The sequence below is a fragment of the Anopheles nili genome, chromosome 3, assembly GCF_943737925.1.
Source record: "Anopheles nili chromosome 3, idAnoNiliSN_F5_01, whole genome shotgun sequence".
Taxonomy (NCBI): domain Eukaryota; kingdom Metazoa; phylum Arthropoda; class Insecta; order Diptera; family Culicidae; genus Anopheles; species Anopheles nili.
The window spans coordinates 54155066-54176688 of NC_071292.1; the positions used below are offsets into that span (position 1 = coordinate 54155066).

The 21623-nt window shown below is 48.9% G+C and overlaps 1 non-coding gene across 1 annotated transcript; it reads left to right on the forward strand.

The window, feature by feature from the left end:
- Positions 1 to 20752: 20752 nt before the first annotated feature.
- On the forward strand, positions 20753 to 20824 carry Trnac-gca (transfer RNA cysteine (anticodon GCA)). Its single transcript has one exon. It is a non-coding gene; the product is annotated as a tRNA-Cys (tRNA).
- Positions 20825 to 21623: the final 799 nt, after the last annotated feature.

The window sequence follows — 21623 nt, forward strand, 5'->3', positions numbered from 1 at the left end:
TTACCTTAAGTTGAAATAACTTAGGGCAGTTTTACCAGGCCTTAAATCAGAGGTGTTATGTAACATTTTTCCCTAAAATTTGATCATTTTTCATATATTTTCATGTTTTCTTTAATTTAAGCTACCAACCAAGCTCGTACAACTATCACCGGCGTTACATAACTAAATTTCAAGTACACACGTGAAGAAAACTATGCCCGCAGAAGAAAAAGAAAACAATACCAAATATTTACTTCTGTAAGCCGCATACGCTGGTGCACGCGCACGCTTGCTACTATTATTTCCATACAAATGCGGTAAGCGGATCCGACCGGCCGAAAAGGGCCACGCTTCTTCCCCTAACCCTCTACGTGCACCTGTACGAAGGGTGTACAAGTTCGTTCGAGCGCTTATTTCAACACCGGGTGCAAACCAAGCGGCTGGAAAAGTCCTCCATCACGTACGATTTACTCGACATCAGAGGCAGTGCCACAACACATCGTATATCGGTCAGCGGATGTCTTTTTCCCTTGGGCCAAAAGGTCCAAAGATAGCAACGAACCGTATAAAAAAGGATCCCCAAAAAAAGACCCAAAATTAGAACAAAATGAAGAAAGTCGTCCGCTGCGCCAACGGACATCGATGATAAAACTAATATAAATACTCAACCGGGCTCCAGCGCGGCAAACACGCAAGCGACACGTTTTGAGCCGTGGTCAATAGGCCAACCGGAACTCCGATAGGGCGTCTAATGTTTGGCTCCCTCCAAAAAAAAAACGAGCAAAAATTTGACCAGGTTTCGAGGTGGAGGCGATTACGCGCTTCCGTGAGGGCCTTCCCGGAACGTGTTCCCGGTTTATCGAAGCCGGAATGGCACGAGGCCACCGGAATGCCGAGAAACATTGATTTGATTGTACAAAGCACCACCGAGCATGCAAGGTTGCGAGATGGATACGACGAATCGAGGAAATATTCACTACCATCCACGATAACAAGACGCTAGGGCTCATCAGACCGTACGAAAGATCAAAAGCTATAAGAAACACTGCGTAAGAATTGAATTTTAATTTGTTTTTATCAATTATTGCCGCCCTCACATAGCCCCACCGCTAATTGCCGGGGACAAAGTAACCGTTCTTACCAATTCTCTATGCGAATGCGATTCCGACCAGAACAGGACATCTCGGACCATCACCATAAACATCGGGCTTTGCTATCGGGATCTTAAGGGCCCTTGGAGAAGCCCGTAATTGATCGCACTCTGCAGGTGCGTTCTGTAGATGGAACCTCTAGCATCGTCGAAGAAAGCCCAACACCGATGGAGGTCCCGATCGCGTCCCAAAACCGGACCATAACCTCCCTCCCATCTTCGGCCAGCAATGGAAGGCGAAATCAATGGCCACCATCAGCACGGCACGGCACCACGACGTCGGGAATGCAGGAGGACCGCACTTTCCGCGGGTGATAAAAAACGGGAAAATATGATTTCTCCTGCGGGTGTTCCGCCCGATCGGTCTGCTGATCGGTCAGCGGGCATTAAATTGTTACGCTGCGGTGAGCCGCACAAGGAGGGATTGCCACACAAGGGCAACCCCTTTTGCTAAAGAGACACCCCGCACGGGCACTGACGAATCTATTTGATCGTAACGCGAGGCACTGCAAGTGATAATGTACACCTCTCCAGGAGAGTGAGTATTTGCTTTTGAGCGTTTCGTGCTTGTTTTCTTCTTCTACTCACCCGCCCAGCCCAGCTATTGAATTAAATTGTTTGCTCACGCTACGGGTCCACCGGGAGGCCGAGGTGATGGTGATGATGGATTTTGGGACGATTAATCATAAACGGCAACCATCACCGTTCAGGGCTTTAAGGAAACGGATCTGGCAGTTCACGGGGTTCGGCAGTTTGATTTTGTTTCGAAATCATCCAACCACCCGCTCAGAGCGCGATTTCGATTTCGACTTTTCGAACGCAATTTAACGATTTAAGCATTTAATCCGCCACTAAAAAACACCACCACTCGGCTGCAAAACGGTAGCAAGATGGATGCGAGAAGATGTTAAACATTTTTCACTGCAAAAAGCTCGGGCGAAGCGAACACAACACCACGGCTCGTAACCGGGCACCGAGGCACCGTGGCCAGAAGGTGATTTATCGAGCCTGGCGCGCTGTGCAATATAACATAATTCCACACCAGCATCCGCGTGTGGTGGTTGTGGCTGGCGTCCGCTGCGCAGTTGTCGCGTGTACCAGATTTAAATGATCGTTTCGAAACGCTGGTGGAAAATGATGTTCGTATTTTCTTTTGCAGCCGGGGAGTCGTTTATTTTTTTTTTGCTTTTGTTTTCGCTGTTGCGCCTTCACGAACGAGGTGCGCTTGGCTGAAATTTGAATGTTGCTAGCTGCGTGAACCTTCCGAGGAGTAATGGACGCGCGAGAAGCGCAACAAACGCCAACCATGCGATGTCAGGGCTTGCTGAGAGCAACTCACCCAACCATCTCAGGTGTCAACAGTAGTTGAACAAGTTTATGCAAATTCTGGCAATTTTTCATAACCCCATTCTGGTTTTTTATTTCGTGTCGATGCGACCCGGTCGCGAACTCGCACGCGGTCGAAAAGGCAGCCGCAGTAAGATAAGGTTCGCTTCTCTTCTTAGCCTGCACTTTGTTCTTTTTTCTTTCCCGCAGTGTCTGTCGCTCGGTGTTGCGGGACCATCAGCGTGCCGTTTGGATTGGATTGTTATTTTTAATTTGACAAATGATAAATCTCCGGCACCGGCCGGCTGAAGTGTCGCGCGATGTTGTGAATATAATTAAAAAAATGATTTCCATTCGCTCCGGCGCAAAAGGCGACAGGTTTAAACGGTGGTGGGGCCAAACCGGGCACACGCGCGCATCCACCCAAAAGGTTCGCGTCTTGTCACGGTTCGCTAATCGCGGGATGATCGGTGCGAACTGTCGTCACCCTTCCGTGAGGCGGACCCTGATCACTCATGTGCATGTGCAGTTGAAACAATCCCACGCTTCCCACGAAGCGGGGCGAGAGAGCGAAGAAAATAGCGAGAAGAAAAAGGGGCAAAAAATGGAATGTAAAACCACCCGACTGCTCGAACCCGCGGGATGCTCGAGCACAAAGTTTGGATAAATATTTTCGCTCAAAAATTGAACGAAAACATCCTCCACTACTGTCGGTTGCGGACGAGAACCGGCGAAGCTATTGAACAGCCGATGCTCGTGAAAGTGACGCGGAACGTCTCAAGTGGGTTTACCGTTTGTGGAGGTTTACCGCCTGGAGAAGCAGAAGAAGAAGAAAGAGAGACAGAGAGAGAGAGAGAGAACGAGAGAACCACACCAGCCGGGAAGGACCCAAAAGGTGTCATTGTGTGTTTTCCCGCTGACCTGTGAACCTTCCGGAACCTTTGGTGGGGTTCGTCGCCATCCTGAAGAGGGGTCACTTTTCTGACACCTCAGGTCACACACAGCTAAGCCTCCATGGATTGCCCTCATCCTCTCTACCACGACCGTAATGTCACTGGCCGATGCCGTCCCCACCGAGTAAAAAGGTGTATCGATGGGCGATGCTTAAAAGCAAAAAAAAAAATGGTATCATCACTTCCTTCGCTTTCGGGGGTTTCGGTTCGGCGTTGAAGTCTTTTGATCGCGGCTTCCTCAAGAAAATATTAAACGCAACGCAACCGCGCTCTGAAGAACCCGGCGCGCGGCAACATAAATTCCGAAAGGACCCCATTGTCAATTGTAACAACATTTGCCCGCGCCTCGGTGGGTCATGACGGTGCGGAATGTGACGCCGCCGTCGCCGGTTTATTAAAATGCTCGCTTTTTTTGGGTGTGTGTGTGTGTCCTCTCGCAGTTTAAGAGGTACTTTTTGGTATTATTATTATTTACGCCCGTCGTTCGGGTTTGTCGCACCCGCAGCGGTCTGATCGTCAGTCGTCTGTTGCACGTTGTTTTGCCACACGGCACGATTATCTGCGCGCTTTCCCGAGGAGTTAGGCGCGTGTTTGAGCCGGAACTGTGATCCAAAAATTAAAACCATGCGCTACACCAAAAGCGCACGAAACGCACCCGGCCATGCTCGCCATATTGGAAAGTAATTTACGCGGCATGGTTGGCAAACAACGGTGCTGCGGAAAAACAAACTAGCGCCAGCAGAGTTCGCCTCCTAGTTCGTGCCAGATCTCCCACACATACACAGCATATAAAGCCATCAACGCGCGTTGTTAAACGTGAGCCTTGAGCCGTCCGGTGCGTTCCTAAGCCAACCGTGACCTGACCAGCACACCAGCACGGAGCAATCGAAATCGATTCCGTGTCCACGAATGCCACTGAGCGCCATATCGAATGGATGATAAGTGAGCCCCTCGGGAAGCGTAAACGTTCGATGGAAGGTTCGATGGAGGCTTTTCTTCGCGATCGAACCCGCGCATGGGACCACTTGCGGTGCGCCAAACTAGGTGCGATTCCTTCGCTTGCCCAACGATACCAAACAAACACCCCGGGAGAAATATGAAACCATTCGAGATGGCTTGTCCCCCCCCCCCCCTCGCACCAGCTTGTCCTCCTCACCTTCATAGCACCCCGTTAATCCGCAGGCTAAAGCTTTCCCAAATCGCTTCATCCCGCCCCCGAGCGCGATCCCTGTGCGCGAGGGCTTCGATTCCTAGGCCGAAAAATTGACAAATTGTTGCCCAAAAATCGGCGACACACGATCGAGGCTTCGAGCGGTCGTCGGCCCGGCGGGACGCCACGGACGCCATTCGACGGGGGAAGCCGGCCCGCGAGAGGGCGCTCCGGTTGTGAACAAATTACTCACCACCAACGGACTCAAAACCGCCTCCCAGAGCCCGGGCCGGAGATCATCGATCCTGGCCGTCACGCGGTACCGTGGTGTGCCTTTGGGTGTCTCGTTTTCCGAACCCACCGAGCCGGCGAAGAAAGGGAGGTGGAGGAGAAGCGGGGACAGGCGCGACCATCGGGCGGAGCCTACGGATTTCTCGCGCCAGTTTACGATGGTAATTAATTTGATAAATTAATATGTTAATGGTGCCTGAGCAGTACAAATAGGTCCGACCGATTGTCGGGCTCATTTCTCATCGACTTTCCCATTGCATTTTGGGGGCCCGCACCGCGATGGCTTTTGTATGTGTACCTGCGTGTGTGTGTGTGGAATCGCTTTCCACAATCGTCGCACAAAAATCACGATCACGATCGCGCCGCTTCCATTCTGGGCGCTATCAGTAAACGGACCCAGTGAGATGATGGCGAACATAAACGGGTAGCGATCGGGTGGTAGGAAGGGCTCCTAAGCACAGGGTAAAAGATCGGATAGAAGCTGCGGACGGCAGAACGAAAGACTTAAACGAGAGCACACCGAAACGAACCTCGCGCGATCGCGCGCATGGTCTCCCGCCGGGAAGGTAACGATTTTTGAAGATTTATCGATCGAAAAATCGGGTCCGTTTGGTATTGGGTCCGCCGTTTAGACCTATCCCGCCGTTCAGATCGCTGGAGGCTGATCTCTGGAGGCTCGATCGCTCCCAAAGAGTGAGCCAACGGTGGTAGTGTCAATTAGCGTGCGGGATTAGAACAATTGTCCACCACGGTGACGGGGACACGTTTTCCCACCGTAAAATGGTGCATTTTATAGCGGCGCTTGCCTAGCCGGACATAAACGGGCATCCGGGCATGGTAGCGCTGGTGTCCGGAATGCCATCGGGAGGCACACATTTGGGGTTCCCTTCAATCCCCCCAACGCTGGGAAGAACCATCGAGTGCGGATTATGATCGGCGTGCCGTCTAATTGCTGTTTATTGCCATTTTTACTGCCGACAGCGCAACTACGAGCGCAAGTTTGCTGCAGCATTCGGCGATCTATCGCGCGGCTATCGAAGCTAGTATGCCCATGGTTGGAAGCTTAGTAAGCCTGGGAACTTTTGCTTTCCCGGAATGTGGATCAAACCACGGAAAAAGAACGAAAAAATGAAGCAACAAAGAGCGAGTGAGCGACTCAATCGAGGGAAAAACGGCTCGCACACCTCGACGCCAGGAGGTTCGATCTCGGACGCGGTTTTCCAACAGGTGCCACTCGCATGTGCGCGATTGATTGACCAGTGCCGATAGGGAAATAATTTATTGAACGAAACGTGCCCACGGAACATTTATGATGTTTGTGTGCTCGTTCGCCTGTGGCTGTGTGCCTACCTTCCGGGGCGGGTGCCATCAAAAGCTTTATAATTCACGATGCGCTGTTTAATGGGGCGTGCGCGTTTGTGGGTACCTTTCCCATTATCGATGGGTAGAGGTTGTTTGTTTAATTTTCCGCGTGCCAGCACACATACAAACACATGCACATCGAGTTGCGAACGCACGCGCAACAGGTGAATGATACGGCAGGATACGGCGTGAGGTGGGCCGGTACACGTTTGACGGCCCCGTTTGGAAATGGCTTTGAGCTTGATTAAGCCATTTGCTTCATCTTGATCTCGTGTATTTCGGAGCGGCTAGAGCCACGGAGGGTAATGAAATTGATCCGCCTGAGAATTTTTCAATGCCAGCATTCGCGGGAGAGTGTCATGATAAATTGTGCGTATTTTTTGTTCGCCTTGTTAATGTATCGAAAGTAACCAGTACAATTTAACCGAGTCAGCCCGGGATAAGGCTCTCTGCAGCTGTTGGGAGGAAATGCCTTTCAGATCACAAATAATTATTGAAATGTAAATACGGCCTGGCTTTTCGTAAATAAATAACGATAACAATAATCAGTACAATTGAAGCTAAATGTACTTCATCTTCTCTACCGCAACACAACCAAAGAATATCCGCGAAAATTACGCTACAAAATTACATTAAATTTTTAATCAACTTCTGATCACACTAGTTCCTCGCAATTCTCTCACGCTTAAGAAAACTGTACTCGCTTAACCTGCGCCAGAAATATTGTCTATAAATTTCGCAGCGGTGCATAATGTGCAACCTCGCATTAATCTAACCTCCCGCAGCAGGATGAAAAGCCGGTCCCACACCCACGGGGCTCACCAGGATCGCCTTTTTCAATGTCCACACCATTTCGATACGGCTGCCTGCGGGCGACCCCGGGCGGGTTACGTGGTGAAATATGCAATCATTTTTCAGACGCACCTCCTGGGACGGTGGCTTGGGATTTTAAACGATTTTGCACACCGACACACAAACCGATCGCCGAAGCAATCCAGAAGCCGATCGGTTCGATTATCGATCGGTTCCAAAGGCGAGAAAAGGTAGCCCGCGTACCTTCTTTGATTCCTGCAAATCTGCCCACCTCGCCAGAAGGCTGGGGATATATTTCGCTTTCGGCCGGTTGCGCAAAAGTCTCCCGCCGGTTTCGAATCATCGCCGCCCATCGCTCATCGCCCCGGACGGAAGCCACACTGCAACCGGCCGAATGCACCGGGTGTGCACTGTTGGGTGCATTCTTCACGCGCGCGCGCGCGAACGATCGCCTTTGCGTTATTTTTCGGTTGCAAAAATCGCGCCCTCACCCGCAACGCGGGCCCATGCCGGGTTTGTGTTAATAATAAAATAAATTTTAGCACATTGCAAATTATCATTTGACAGTGCGGCCTCGACGGTGGCTTCGATGAGGAGGAAAGCGCAGGAAAAATGGGTCGACACGGGCGCAAATGGGTCCCGGTGTTCGTGGTGAAGCGCGATTTATGGGTTTCAATTTCAAGCCTCCTCCTCGGGGGGGGGGTGTGTATTTCGACTCGGGTTCTCCCGGCCCAACGAGCAAAAGGAAACCCCGTGCGCCCTTTGAGGCGTCGTTTGACGTTTGAGGCTCAGCCCCAAGATCGTGTCACCCGGGGCAGGCTGGCCCCCAGGGTCTGACGTGGAGCGAAGAACTATTAATTTCCGCACAATTGCTGACTCAAATCGATTACAAATTTATTTACACGCGCCACGGGACATCCCTGCGCCGGTGGATTCCAACCGGTGGCCAGGCCATCCGCGCCCTCGTAATCCCGTAATCCTGTGGGGAGGAGAAGCAAAAAAAAGGGGAAGGTTTGGATCGATTCTGACCTCCCCCGGACTTCCCGAGCTCCACCGGTTTGGTTTTTCCGTTTCGCATCGCAATGGGGGAGATAATTGTGCTGATGGCTGGTGAAGCTAGAGCTTAGATACCTTCCGCCCAGAACCCTCAGAATCCACTTGACGGAATGGAATACTAGCGGTGGAATAGCGCTTCGGTGGAAGGGGTTTTTAGAATGCGTCCTAGCGCCACCACCCGCCGAGCGACTGGCCAGCGGTTGTCTGGAGTCCCTAAGTACCCGTGTAAAAAAAAGTAAAATAAACTAGCAAGTGGTTTTTGAAGGCTGTGGGTGAGGACGAATTCGCTCCTCAGGGGGTGCCAGAGATCCGCCGTGTTTGGGATGGTCTGGAGAGAAAAATAGGATGATCTTAGTTGGCCTAGATGTTTACTATCTTTTCCATGTGAACCAAATAGTTTTCTATGGTGTGTATAAATCGGCTATACATTTTGGCATAAATGCCTACTTGATCGAAAATACTATATTTAGGGGTGAGTTTTTTACAACATTCGTCAACATTCGGGACCCATTCGTGTGTCATTGATATTCAACAACGACCATTTTCGTTTCTAGCCACTTCCAAAGAAAAAGCATCCGTTGGCTACAGGTCCCGCTCACGGACTAATTTTATACAATGGAAGTAATGTTTTTCCGTTGTTTTTTTTTGCTCACCATAAAACAAAATCGCATAAATGTCACCAGGCCGGCACGAGAGGCTCACGCTAACTTTGATCAAGATCTCGTCGAACCAACGCATACCAATCCATCCATCTGCAAAGACGCGACGCCAGAGAGCCAGGCCAGTAGCCCCTTGTAGGGTTTTACAGCTTACATACATTCCACGGTCAGGCTGGTGACGGCGAAGGCCCGCGGTGACTGACAGGACTCGTAAAATGTAATCAGCCCCACGAGCGTGCGCGTTCGGCACCGTTCGCATGAAAAATCGAGAGGGAAAAATGGAATAACGAACCGATGGGAAAATGCGCGATGGCTAAACGGACGGCTGCAGACGTCCTAAAGCGTGTGCGTTTGCCTGCGTTCCACGGCGAACGGAAAGCGTTCGCGCGCGCGTTCGATAATAATTTCTTAATTGAGAAATAGTTTTTTCGACATTCACTTCATTTTCCCCGGTTTAACGCAGGGAACTCTCGCCTCATGGCTCGCCTTATCCACCGGTGAGTGTCTCGAAGAAATGGAGCCAAATGCGACGCTGTTCACCATCTTAAGATAGGCGCCTTTCGTGGGGTGGTGGGTTTATTAGAACAATAAAAATTCATCAACCCGCGCACGAGCTTCGAAGGACCACAGCTTATGTTCGCAGCTCAAGGTTTGACCGGGACAGGGGGAAACTTCCGACCAAACTAGATATCGGATAAGCGAACGAGCAAAAATTGAAACATCGTATGTGGCTGATTGTTTGTGGCGTTTTTCACGACGTCCGGACTTCCTTCGCTTGATGCGTCGATTGCCATCTGTCGATTGCCATCGTCGCCTTTTACTGGACACGAGCAACGGTTTCGGAGCCTCGTGGTGGTGGCCTGGTTTGATTTATGAGACAGTCCCATCGATAGCCGGGTGGTGAAGGGCAGAAAAAATAGACTTGTTGGTGAAGAAGTCCACACACGGACATACATCTGGAAACGTCGAAAGCTGGTGTGGACACATTGGAATTCAGATTACATCCGGGAGGAAGGATAATTTGTTTCAAAATTTTTCCAACAAAATTTAAATAAATAAGAAATAGATTTTGAGCATAATAATCGGGGACAATAATATGTTAGCTATTTACTGTCACAACATAGTTTCAGATACACCTTTTTTTGTTCAAATCCCAATCATTCTCCAGCCGATTTCTCAAACACAATAGTACACAATAGTAATTGTGAGACACGAACAATGCCCGGCAGTACCAGTAAGTGAACATTTCTAGCACATAAATCGTCCGGTGGGTAGCGCCTCTTTAACATCGCCTGTCCGGTTAGGTAACATTGAATCAGTTAAAGCTGCCAACGCACGTTGGGGAAAAGGCGGTCATAAGTCCAATTTTTTACATATATGGTAGGGTATTTTTGAACATGGTGATGATTTAAGAAATAGTTGACTAAGAAAAAGCCAAAATTACAGGGTTCTATTTTTAGTAGTTTTTGAGATATACGATGCCAAAGTTGAAAAAGTGCAAAAAAACGATGAAATTTCTGGACATTGAGCGTTCTTGTTTAATGGGATGTTTTGCTCTGTTTTTCTACAATATCATATGCAAATTGCATATAGTTCGAAAGATTATAAAGTTTTCATTGTTTTAAAGTTATTTAAATAAATTTATTTATAATAAAAAGAAAAAAAAATATTGTTTTTTGAAAATAAAAATAGGAAAAAAACATGTTTTTCAACTTTGGTAATGAATAAAAAAAAAGTATCAAAAAGTACCATCGCCAAATTTTCAGTAACGTTAGTTTAATATTTAAACAAACTTTTAAAGTCATTTCCAGCTGCGCATACTTGCGCACTCGTTTGTAAAATCAAATCTTGTAGGTAAACTTTTTTTACATATGGAGCCGCATGGTACCTGACGCTAGATATGTTAACTTATAAACATCATCGCCTCAATAATACTCACTAACCTTGCCACCTGTTTGTAAAATTTTACACCTGTGTTTTAGTTCAATAAAATTATGCTGTATATAGTACAGGTAGCTGCTAAGTTTTTATGCTAGCATTATATGTGAAAAGACCCCCTAAAGGCAAAAAGAGCCGCCTCAATAACAGTGGTTACCCCCATTGAAGGTAACCACTGTTATTGAGGCGGCTTTTTTTGCCTTAGGGGGGGGGTTTCACATATTATGCTAGCATAAAAACTTAGCAGCTACCTGTACTATATACAGCATAATTTTATTGAATGATATATGGGATTCCCATATAACGTAATGGCATATAGGATGACATTAAGCTACCCATATCTTATATAATTAGTTCTACTAGTTCACATTTAAGTTCATTCCAAACATAAAACGTATATAGACAACATGGCTTATTTCATCATTAAAGATATTTTAAAGCAAATCAATATTTCAAATTCAGTAAAAGAAAATACGGAAATTATTTTCAATTATATTCTGGAAGTGGTTAAAACAAGGAATTTGCTAGTAAAGTCTGTTCGACAAAGAATAAAATTGCTCTTAGTGAAAGCAAAACAATTGTACGATAGATCCAATCGACACCAAATGCGATTTTAAAAATATAATCAAAAGTGGCTAAATTCAAATTTTGATATTGTATGTCGAAGTGAAAGCACACAAAAGGAGAATGATAGCAGATTTGGAAGACCTCGTAAATCTTTCGAAATTATTGGCAAACGACAAAGACGGCGCAGAATCAGTGAAATAGAAAGTGATTTGGGTGAAAAATATAGTTTGGAAGAAGTGCTAGAATTTGCAAGAAAAATAGCTCGTAAAGAAAATAAGTTCGAAGTGGTATATCTGTTAGGAAGATTATTGAATCGATCATTCAACTTAAGTGAAAATCCGAGTCAAACACAGCTGATGAACGGAGAGGAGGCGTTTGGATTTTTAATTGATTATAATTTATCGAAAGATCAATACGAAGGAAGTCACCGGACAGATCCTTCACGATTTTCAACGTATAAAGAAGTGCAAAAAGCGAAAAAGTTATGTGTTCCTTCAGGTATACAAGTGAGCGAAAATAGTGTGAAAGTGAGAGTTCAATCTTTAGCAAATGTAACAGCAGAGCGGATAATAGAGATGCGAAGTGAGGTTATTGAAGAATATTTGGAACAAAAGAAGCTAACTTCGGCAAATTTGGTATTGTTGTGCAATTGGGGTATGGATGGTTCTACCGGACATTCACAGTATCACCAACAACTTTCCTAAAAAACGCTTGGCACGCAAGGTGTTTGAACTACAATCTATCAACATAGTATATGTAGATACAGTGGCACCCTCTGGATGTCCACTTCCAATAATCGTCTTAAATGAGTAATTGGTCAACATTCAACACATTTTGTAAGAAAAAACCAAGAAATTCTGACAAAAAATACTTATGACCGCGATTTGTTCCTGGCTTCCCCACTGTGCAACGGGCCCAATTCCCCCGGCTCTTTTGCGCTTGCTAATTGTTCTCTCCTGCGACCATGTTCTGATCCTGGAAAATGAAGCGAGAAAGAGAGCCTGAATGAATGAAGGTAAGACAGCCATAGAACAAGCGCTTGGTGATGTCTTTGAACTAACGCCAAAGGGCTGTTCTGGGGCTTTTGGTTCACCCATCAACCAACGTACACGAGCATTGAGTTATGGGTGTAAAAAATGACCTAATAAAAATCGATGTAAACTGTGCGCGGCAAGCAACAAAAAAACACAGAAACATAGTTTTTGTGCCTGAAAGCGGAGCGTTTTCCATCTCGAAAAACGCAAGCTAGGACGACGCACCCTTAGACGAGTGGCGCGATCACGCCAAGGGATGACGATGACGGTTCCGGTCGACGAGAGAGAGACACAGATGAAAATAAGGCGGAGTCAACGAGCCATCGCGACCATCTCACTCTGCAGCCTCTCAAGCGCGGGCTCTCTCGTTCTCTGACTGCGCTCCTTTCGCAACCGCGCCCGTGGGCGCGCTTATGTACTTATGGCCGGGTTGGTTATGTATTAAAAACCGCCCAAGAGCGCGAGAATCGCGAGATTCCAGTCCCAGGCGAATAACGGTCACGATTAGACGTGCGCACATATATTTTCTCACGGCATTGCGCGTGTGAGAGCGCTTGTTTTCGGTTCGGCGATCATCGACGATCGCGCTCGATCGATCGAGGCGCGCGATAGAAGCCACCGGCTTGGAATAGTTGCGCATTTTTGGGATCATTTTCGTCGAAGACGGGGTGGAATTTTTCACCAAACGAGAAAAAAAACCAAAAAATTACCGTCGCCAAGTTCCAAGGAAACCGCCGGATCGATGACGCATCCTTCTGCGAGGCATACGTTGCGAGAATGGCCACGAAATGAATCGTAGCGGGCGGTTGGGAATTTTTGCATCCCATTTAGTGTGCAGTGGCGAAGATGTAGTGTTAGCTGGCGGGTATGGGTACGATCGCGACTCATCCTTAGTTCCCTGTGATCTGACAACCCTGACATTGAAGAGCAGCTGGGTTCGTTGTCGTGGTAAATGGTTTAATGTAGAACCGTGCTGTGACACTTACTGTGTGAGCTTGTTACGCGGGAAAACGCCGAGTGAATAACGACCCAAATCTTGCCGAGAATGTGAAAAATCACAACCAAGCAGAACAACCCGCAAAGCGATCCTTGTATATAACATGAAGGTAAGTCCACCCATTGGTATAATGCACTTATTAATACCGAACTCAGCGTCGCTGCGAATGCGAAACAAGAAATGAAATTTGCCGTCGGCATTCGCTGGCGGGAAAAGATGAAGCGATGTGTTTCCTTTCAATATCGATAATTACTGATTGGAAATACACGCGAAACCGTTTGTTTGTACAGACGACTGTAAGCACATAATGTAAACGACCAATTAAAATCCGTACCAATGATAGGAAATTACGTTTCGATTTTCAACAACAAAAAAAACCCAGGCGATATTGCGAAGCCGCGTTGCTTTCGCATCATCAATAGCCTTCTCCAGCGCTGCACGCGTACACTTGTTTTCGAATGGAACCGGTTTATGATTGGAAGGAATACAAAATGTATCGCCCCGTTCGATGCATTCTCATTTGTGCTTGCCTAAACGCTCGGATTCGCACGTAGCACAAAAAAGGAACGTAGGCAGCCGCGAGGAAATTAATTGCTCCCCAAGAATGAGCAAAAAATCGAGCCGAATTTTGCTAGCGCCCAAACCTGCCAAAACCGTTTTTGCTTGCCGGCACGCCGATCGATGGGCCGAAGGAGATAAATTGTCTTTGGGGAAGAAAACAGGGCAGAGCAACACATCAAACAGGACGGTAAGGACGTGCCGCGTATTTTGCGATCCTCGGCGAACTCCTGCGGCGAGCGTCAAATTCCCACCTGGGCCACAACTGTCGTCGTGCGTGCTTTGGGTCTTGGGGACGCAAGGATGCAACAGCGATCCTTCGAGCGGCCGTTCAGGGGTTTTACGTGTGATCGCAGAATCCCGGGGGGTTTTCGGGGTGGAATTTGTCGAACCGATTTGGGTAACCGATTGGTGAAATCGCCCCAATGTGTCATAATGGTAATTTATGGGCCCGGTAGTGTGTTGAATTAGAAAAATCATCAAATCCATCCTTTCGCGTCTTTTTTCTCTGCTGAGTTCGCAAAGGTTGGAAACCTGGGCATAAATTCCAGCCCTCCAGTCCTTGTGGAGCGATCCACCAGCTGGAGCTGCGGTGGGTTCAACCACTTACCCTCGAACGCCAGCGGCGATGAAATATCTTTGCCAATTCGATGGAATTCCGACTTCGCAGGCCCGTTCACGCGCCCAAAACCCGAAAAGGACACACACAAAAGCGAACCTTTTAGGCTTTGGCAGCGAAAAAAAAAACGCACACCTTAACCCACGTCCCATTAGTCATGCGACGCGCGTCCTCATGGGGTGCTGCGAAGGATGGACGCATTTTGGGAGGTTTTTCTTTGAACTCCCCACCCCATTTCGACCCGTTCCAAAGTCCCGCACGGTGATGTTTTGAATGGGCTAAAAATAAATGGCCCGTGCCTTATTAATGCATCCCAGTGGGTGTCAATTTGCGGCAACAAGCGCGATCATCAATAGCGAATTAAACGCTTCGAGGCTGAGCTCGATGCTGAATAAAAAGCACGCTGCATGAAAGGTGTGGAGCGTTAAGCTTAGCGCGATGGCAACAATTTGACCGTTTCAAGAAGCCCATCCTGTGTGTGCGCAAGCAACCGCAATCCTGTTACCTCCCAGGAAGATGACAATCCTTTCAGTGAAACCATTCACCATCAGGCGGAATCAGCTCACCAGACCCTTCAACTACGCTGGGTGTAATGGTGCAATTGAGGCTGTAAGCTCATAAATTATGCCTCTTAACCAGTGTGCTTTGGCAGCCCATTTGCCCTTGACCATGGCGAGAGAGAGAAAGAGAGAGAGAGAGAGAGCGAAAAAAGAAAAATCCGTTCGGGTCAAATAAAGCATCATAGAACCACGATTCGCTTCCGTGGAGGTGTGGATTTTCTTCGCCCCACTTTCACCTGCGTGATGTAACGTCCCTGAATCCCGTAGAATGCCCCGGAAAGCGACACTTCGAGTCCGCGCGCGTGGCCTCAGCACTCATCCCATAAAAATAAAACCACCACCATACAGACCGGCTCCCAGAGGGGGTGGCTTAGCGTGAAGATAAATGCGTGATTTGTGTCGTTGCGTATGATAAATATTGTCGGCGTAAGCTGCGTAACGTGTGCGCAGCAATCCGCATCGGTGGCGTGATTTACGAGCATTTTGGCGCAAAAAAAAAGCCACAAAAAGTCCCACCCTCGTGGCCACGGTGGAGGTTGTAAGTCGCCGAAAGGAATTAATCAAATCGAGGCCGGTACTCATAGGGCACGCTACGGAGAGACCCAAACCTGCCACCGATCGAGATCGGGGGGGCCGAAAATCCAACCGTAAATCAGCCACCAAATCGATAAAGCCAAATTTACGGCACCCGGGGGTCGGTCGATCTGGATCGCGCTTTATTCGCGTTCCAGCGGTCTCACCCAAGGTGGGAGGCTTCTGGATGCGGTCGATCGTGCCACTGACCGCTCGTCGACTTGTGGCGCCGTCACAAGGGCTCGCATTTTGGGGCGGAAAGGATATCGCCGTGCCCCGGCTCCTGGGAGATCAAATCATAAATTTACATAAACGACAAATAAACGGCAGTAATTAAGTCCATCGGACGGATTACGACAGCCGGCGGATCGCGGACGAGTACGGGGATTTAGTTCGATGCTGTCGATCCACCCGGGATCGGACTTCGCTCCTGAACGGTCCACTCAGGATGCTCGCTCGCCCGAGCGACGTCCAAAACCGTCGATGTAATCAAAATCCATCGCGCTGCAGCGGAACGCCGCGTGGAACGGGCAGTGGGCCGTGGATCGGGTGGGACGAGTGTCATAAAAATATTAAAATATTACACATTCGAAAGTAATTAATGCTCAAGAGTGAAGGAGCCTTAGCCGGGAGGGCCGTTCGGGTGGCGATGGTGGCCGATTTTTCAATCTTCAAGCTCCCACGGCGACAAAGACCCGGGCCGCGAAGGATCTCCCGTTGTTTTAGAGCGCATTCGAGCGCTCGGTCGATGATGAGCCGGCGGTACGCACGTACGTGTCTGCGTCCTTTCTTAGCTCTGGGGGTGCTAGGCCAAGTGCGCGGTGTCTTGGAACTGGTTTTCTGTACGTTTTGTTTTTCGGTTTGGACCCTCAGAACACCCCACGGAACGGATCAATAAAATCGTTTAACACGCTCGAACTGCTCCGGCGTGACCGGGCGGCCGAAAGGCGGCACTTTCATTGGGACGATTTATTCACCATCGCACGAAAGGTTCATAGAGCTGGCTATTTTGTGTCTCATTTTATTTTTCAGCCCCAAACGCGCCCCAAGAATGAAGATGTTATCGAGCGGGATGGCTTTGAGATAGCGTGCTTTAATATTCGAAAAAATAAACCGATGTATTTCCGCCATTCGGACACTGACAAACGGCTTAATCGGGATGGTTTTAGAGGAAAATTTTCGGTTCTTCCTCCGACAGGAATTAGCATTTCTTTGTGCTGTAAGACAATGCTCTCTAACACACACACACCCTGGCATACAGACGCTAATGCATGAAATATGTAACGTAAACCACACCGTGGTTTGAGTCCTTGCAATCGCATTTCCAATCAGAAGTCACGGACTTTTCGCCTCCGAACAAAGCAAAGAAAAAGAAAACATACATCAACTACAACTATCTGTTGCGTGTTCGGTATCGACCGGACATATCTCTCCGATCCCGCAACCGCTGCATATATGATTTCCTCTTATCATCAGCATGTTTTCCGATCCAACAACCCCCACGTCGGGGCGTTTCGTTTTCCCTGCGTGCGAGCCCGAGCGTTTCGGTTTCTCACCGAATCACCGCGTGCGAATGCATTCCCAGCCCCTTTCAACATGCTGCTGATTGATGATCGTGCCGGAGCCAGCCAGAAGGAGCACGTGAACGGAGCAGCAGATGCTGTTATGCGGGTTTCTTTTCGCCCCATCCTCCTGCTCGAGAGTGCCGATTCTCCATTTCTCGCGTGTTTCGCGATACCGATCCGATAAAGATCCCCCCCCCCCCCCCCCGAGGGAGACGCGCGGTGGGAAGGGAAAGGGTGAAATATTTTGTAAAACATCACCCCGGCCTCACCCGGACCTGCTGGGTGCTAGGTTTGATTTGGTTCGCCTGGTATGACGGGAAAACGAGCCAACTCAGAAGAACTGAACCACGGTGGTGTAAACATCCCTCACGCGAAATGTTGTTGAATCATGGTTGCGATGCTTTGAAGTTGCCAAAATTCACGCCACTGCCAACGGTCAACGCCACGTGGTTTGACCTTCGAGGGCCGGTCGTGTGTCGATCGGGATGTATCTTTCCTTCATTACATAAAACAAAACACGGACAACCATTCGACATTTGGGCTCGTAAAAAGCGTCTCAAAAAACCGCCCATAAAGCGAACCCAGGCGGATCGTTTGCCGTGCGCAGCCACCATTGTAGGGGGTAACGAAAAGATCGCCATTCCGGCAGCTCCCGGTGTTCGGCACGGCAAGGAAAGGAACCACATCGTCTCTTCCAAAATGGCACCGACTTGACTGGGCCGCCAGAGCGATAGCGCACGAGCCAGAAACACTCGCAGAAGCAGTTCGCCGGTGCGTGTCCGGCGATCGTAAAAGTGCGCCATTCCCGTGGGTCAAAAGAAAAAAACGTATCGCTCGCCTTCCAAAAGGTGTTGGACGACACGCCGGAAGTCGCCATAAAGTAGCCGGCTTTATGCGCAACCACCCTTGGCCCGGGCGGAAATAGATCGTCCATCATTTCGAGCGCGGCGTCTCGGAGAGAGAGCCTAAGGGCAACGAATGTTTGAATTTTTACATTATGCGCCACCTTCGTGGGCACGTCTGTCCGCAGGTTTTATGACTTATTTTCGTTGCTGAGCTGCTCCTGCGCTGGCTCCGTTCTATCGGCACTCGTTGTGCTGCCACGGAATGGGAGTTTTGTTCCTTTAGCTTGAGTTCCTGCTCTGCTGACCGGCAAGGGCACAAGCGCGCGGAATCGTGACCCAAGCCAATGAAGCTCTCCGATCCCGCATCACGGATGCTTTCACGTTTTCCCATCGACCTGTGCGGTTCGTTTTCACACGCTCCCTGGACCGGACGTCGAAGATCCTGAGACACCGGAGACGACTGAGACAGCATTTCGTAGGCACATTAAAAAATTTGTTATTAATGTACGAAGCGCAAATAAAACCCATCCCCGACGCAGCCCATTGTCATCGTGGAGGGTGATAAACTTACGGTGCGTGAAAATAATCCATTGCCAAAAAAAACACTCCCTTCCTTGGATTCTACTGATGGGGGTTAGAATTAATAAATCTAAACGATGACTAAGCCATCACTCCCTACCGGAGAGGACACTGGCCCCTGTCGTCGCCAGGTGCCCATTTGAGCCCACCAAAGAATGGCCCCGATTATCGCGACAATCTTCGATCGATGATCGAACGAAAGCCTTCTTAAATCGTAATCTCATCGGCACCATCGTCCGGAGCATTCCGTATCGAACGGGGAACCTGAACTCTATGGGTCAGCTGGGCTCTTGGACGTTTGGGTGCAGGGAGGAATGTAAAACCACCCCTAAAAAAACGCACCAAAAGCAACAATGACAAAAAAGCACACACACACACACCTGCCCCAAGCCCCGTCAACGGCACGACACGGAACACGGGCAAGAAAAACAAATTAAATTAGCATAAAAAATCGTTCGATATTATGTTTATTGTCATCGACTGGCCGCGAGTTCCTCTCGTCCAGGGGCTACTATTTTGTCCCGCTTACCGGCGTAGGGGTTGGGCGGTTTGGAGGGGGGGGGGGTCTGGAGGAAAATTCCATCCCAGCTCCTCCGGCAGCAGGTCCCGCACGCAACCGCACGAGAACGAAGCTGCAACACCGAACAAACCAACGGCTCCAGCATCTCCGGTTGGACACAAAAACCCGCTGTCTCGTGGGTGAAAAATGGTCGTACTTTAGCCGTGTCGTACTTCTGGTGTTTACTGAGCGTTTTGTCAAAGGCTTGGAGCTCCCTCCCCCCCCCCCCCCGTGCCCCGTGGTCGGTGTAGGGGTTGGGGAAGAGCGAACCAAAACCACTGCACACCCCGGCGTTGGACAGGTTGAGAAGGTGGTTCGATGGGGCGGTCAAAGATGAAAGCTCCACGGCCAGCTGTAATAATCGACCAAAAGTCAATCTTAACTCATAAAATAAAACATATTTATGCAGATAAGATTATCGTCCCCGGTACAGAACGAGAACCAGGTGAGTGTGAGGAAGCGAACAAGAGAGAGAGCGAGAGAGAGAGCGAGTCATTGGGAAAAAGGTCGAAGGAGGAAGAAGAAAAATATGCGTTTCCCAACGTAACGCAAGAAACCTGATGTGACACACGATCGAACCACCGAACACAGTGGGAATCGGAATCGAAACGGACCTAACGGAATGGAGGAACAAGCCTCGGGGAAAAGGTTGAGGCTTGTTTTTTTTTTCACGTGTCCGAGGATCATTTGTACGGTTTATCAGCTTGACCGGGAGGATGCGTCCACGCGCGTTCGGGGGTTTTTATCTGTGAAAGTGATATCTAAATTGTTCGCTCACGATAGCTTGCTGGCTGCAGTTCGGGGTTTGTCCGGGGCCATTTTTTTCTTCTCTCTTTCGTGTTCGTTGTTGTATCGTGTGTCGTGTGTCATGTTGTTTATGCTCGCGTCGACTAGATAAGATCACGCAGTGCCCATCGCTTGCCAGGTTGCGGGTGTTGACAGCATCCTCCGCAGGACGTGATCGAGTGGGCGGGAGTTGGCCTGAAAATTCGGCCCATCGTTCGATCGTGCTTTGGCAGTAGCTTCCTGCTGTGAGGATACGATACAAACGATAATGTTGCCGATCGAGGGGTCGAAGAAACCTTTGCCTCAACATTCCCGTTCCGTTTTGGGACGCAATTTATGCCAGAAATAAACCGAATCCGGGGGTTTGGGATTTATTTAACGTATTTTTATGGCGCCATGCATCAAATTCCCGATATTTCCAGCACACTTTCTCGTATCGAAACCCCGTTCGGTCGGTTTCAGTCGGACACCGACGCGTACATTATGGCAATTGAAACGAGCTGATAGAGCGTTGTAAAACAGCTTGTTACGTTGATAAGGCAATGTCTGCGCTTCTGGAGGCGTCGTTCAACGATCGCTTCGTCCAACACTTCTAGAACGCTGACGCAGGCATAACTTTTTCGACGAGCGTGTTTGCTGGGCGATGGGTACCAGACCCCAGCAGTGGTTATTTTTAGCCGCAAACATTCGCGATGCGTGTGGGTCGTGCACAAGCCTTCTTCAGTATGAGTCGCTAGAGGCGCAATGTCGAGTCGGCGTACGCTGAGATTGTGTCATTTGTAGGTTGGCGTGTGACGGTTTTTGTTGCGAGAACACACTGGAACACGTACAAAGGGGGTATAGCTCAGTGGTAGAGCATTCGACTGCAGATCGAGAGGTCCCCGGTTCAAACCCGGGTGCCCCCTTACCGGAAAAACCCAACCATGGAAGGGAAAATTCGCTTGGAAAAGCTTTTGTGTGCCCCAGTACTACTGTGTCCTTAACCAGCAGAGAGTGCTGTCGCGCATCAGTAATAGAGCGAAGATGATAACTTCCATATTTTTTGCCCAGCACATTCCAGTTGTTCAAACATGTTTTTTTTTCTAAGAAAAAATCTTCCAGCACCCGAAACATGTGTGTCACTCCTAGGTCCAGTTGTGGAAACAACGCATCGTAAAGATTGCGATGTATGGGCATTCGGGGCGTTGGAATGTTCATCTTTCGTTTAATAAATTAAGCCTCCAACACCGGGCGCAGTGCAGTGCAGGAACTCAGGTATATATAGTCAACCCCATAATGAGTTCATCGACCAACGCTCGAGCCTATCGATCAGGACGATCTTGACCGTTTCTTCGAAAACGGTTCCAAATAGATCTTTCGCTTCCTCTCGCTAGCTCTAGCGGCGATTTTGGGTGCGATTTCTCCGAAACCCGGCAGTGCTCGCTACCGCATGCCATTGAGCTAGCTAGCTTTATGTTGTGGGTTTTCCGCTGCCGGTTAGTTTGCTGCCTGCCTTACTTTATAGCGCCCAGAAGGCGCTTCTGTTTGCGATCATTTTCCTCTAATGGGTCATTTTGGTGGAGCTAGTGGCTTCTTCGCAAAAAAAAGAAAGCCCAACACATCGTCCGCACGCTCAACACCACCGCTAGCCGTTACGGACACTCGCCAATCTCTGGGAGGGCCCCGGGTGTTGCTCTAACAACGCGCGATCGTCACTATCTTGCA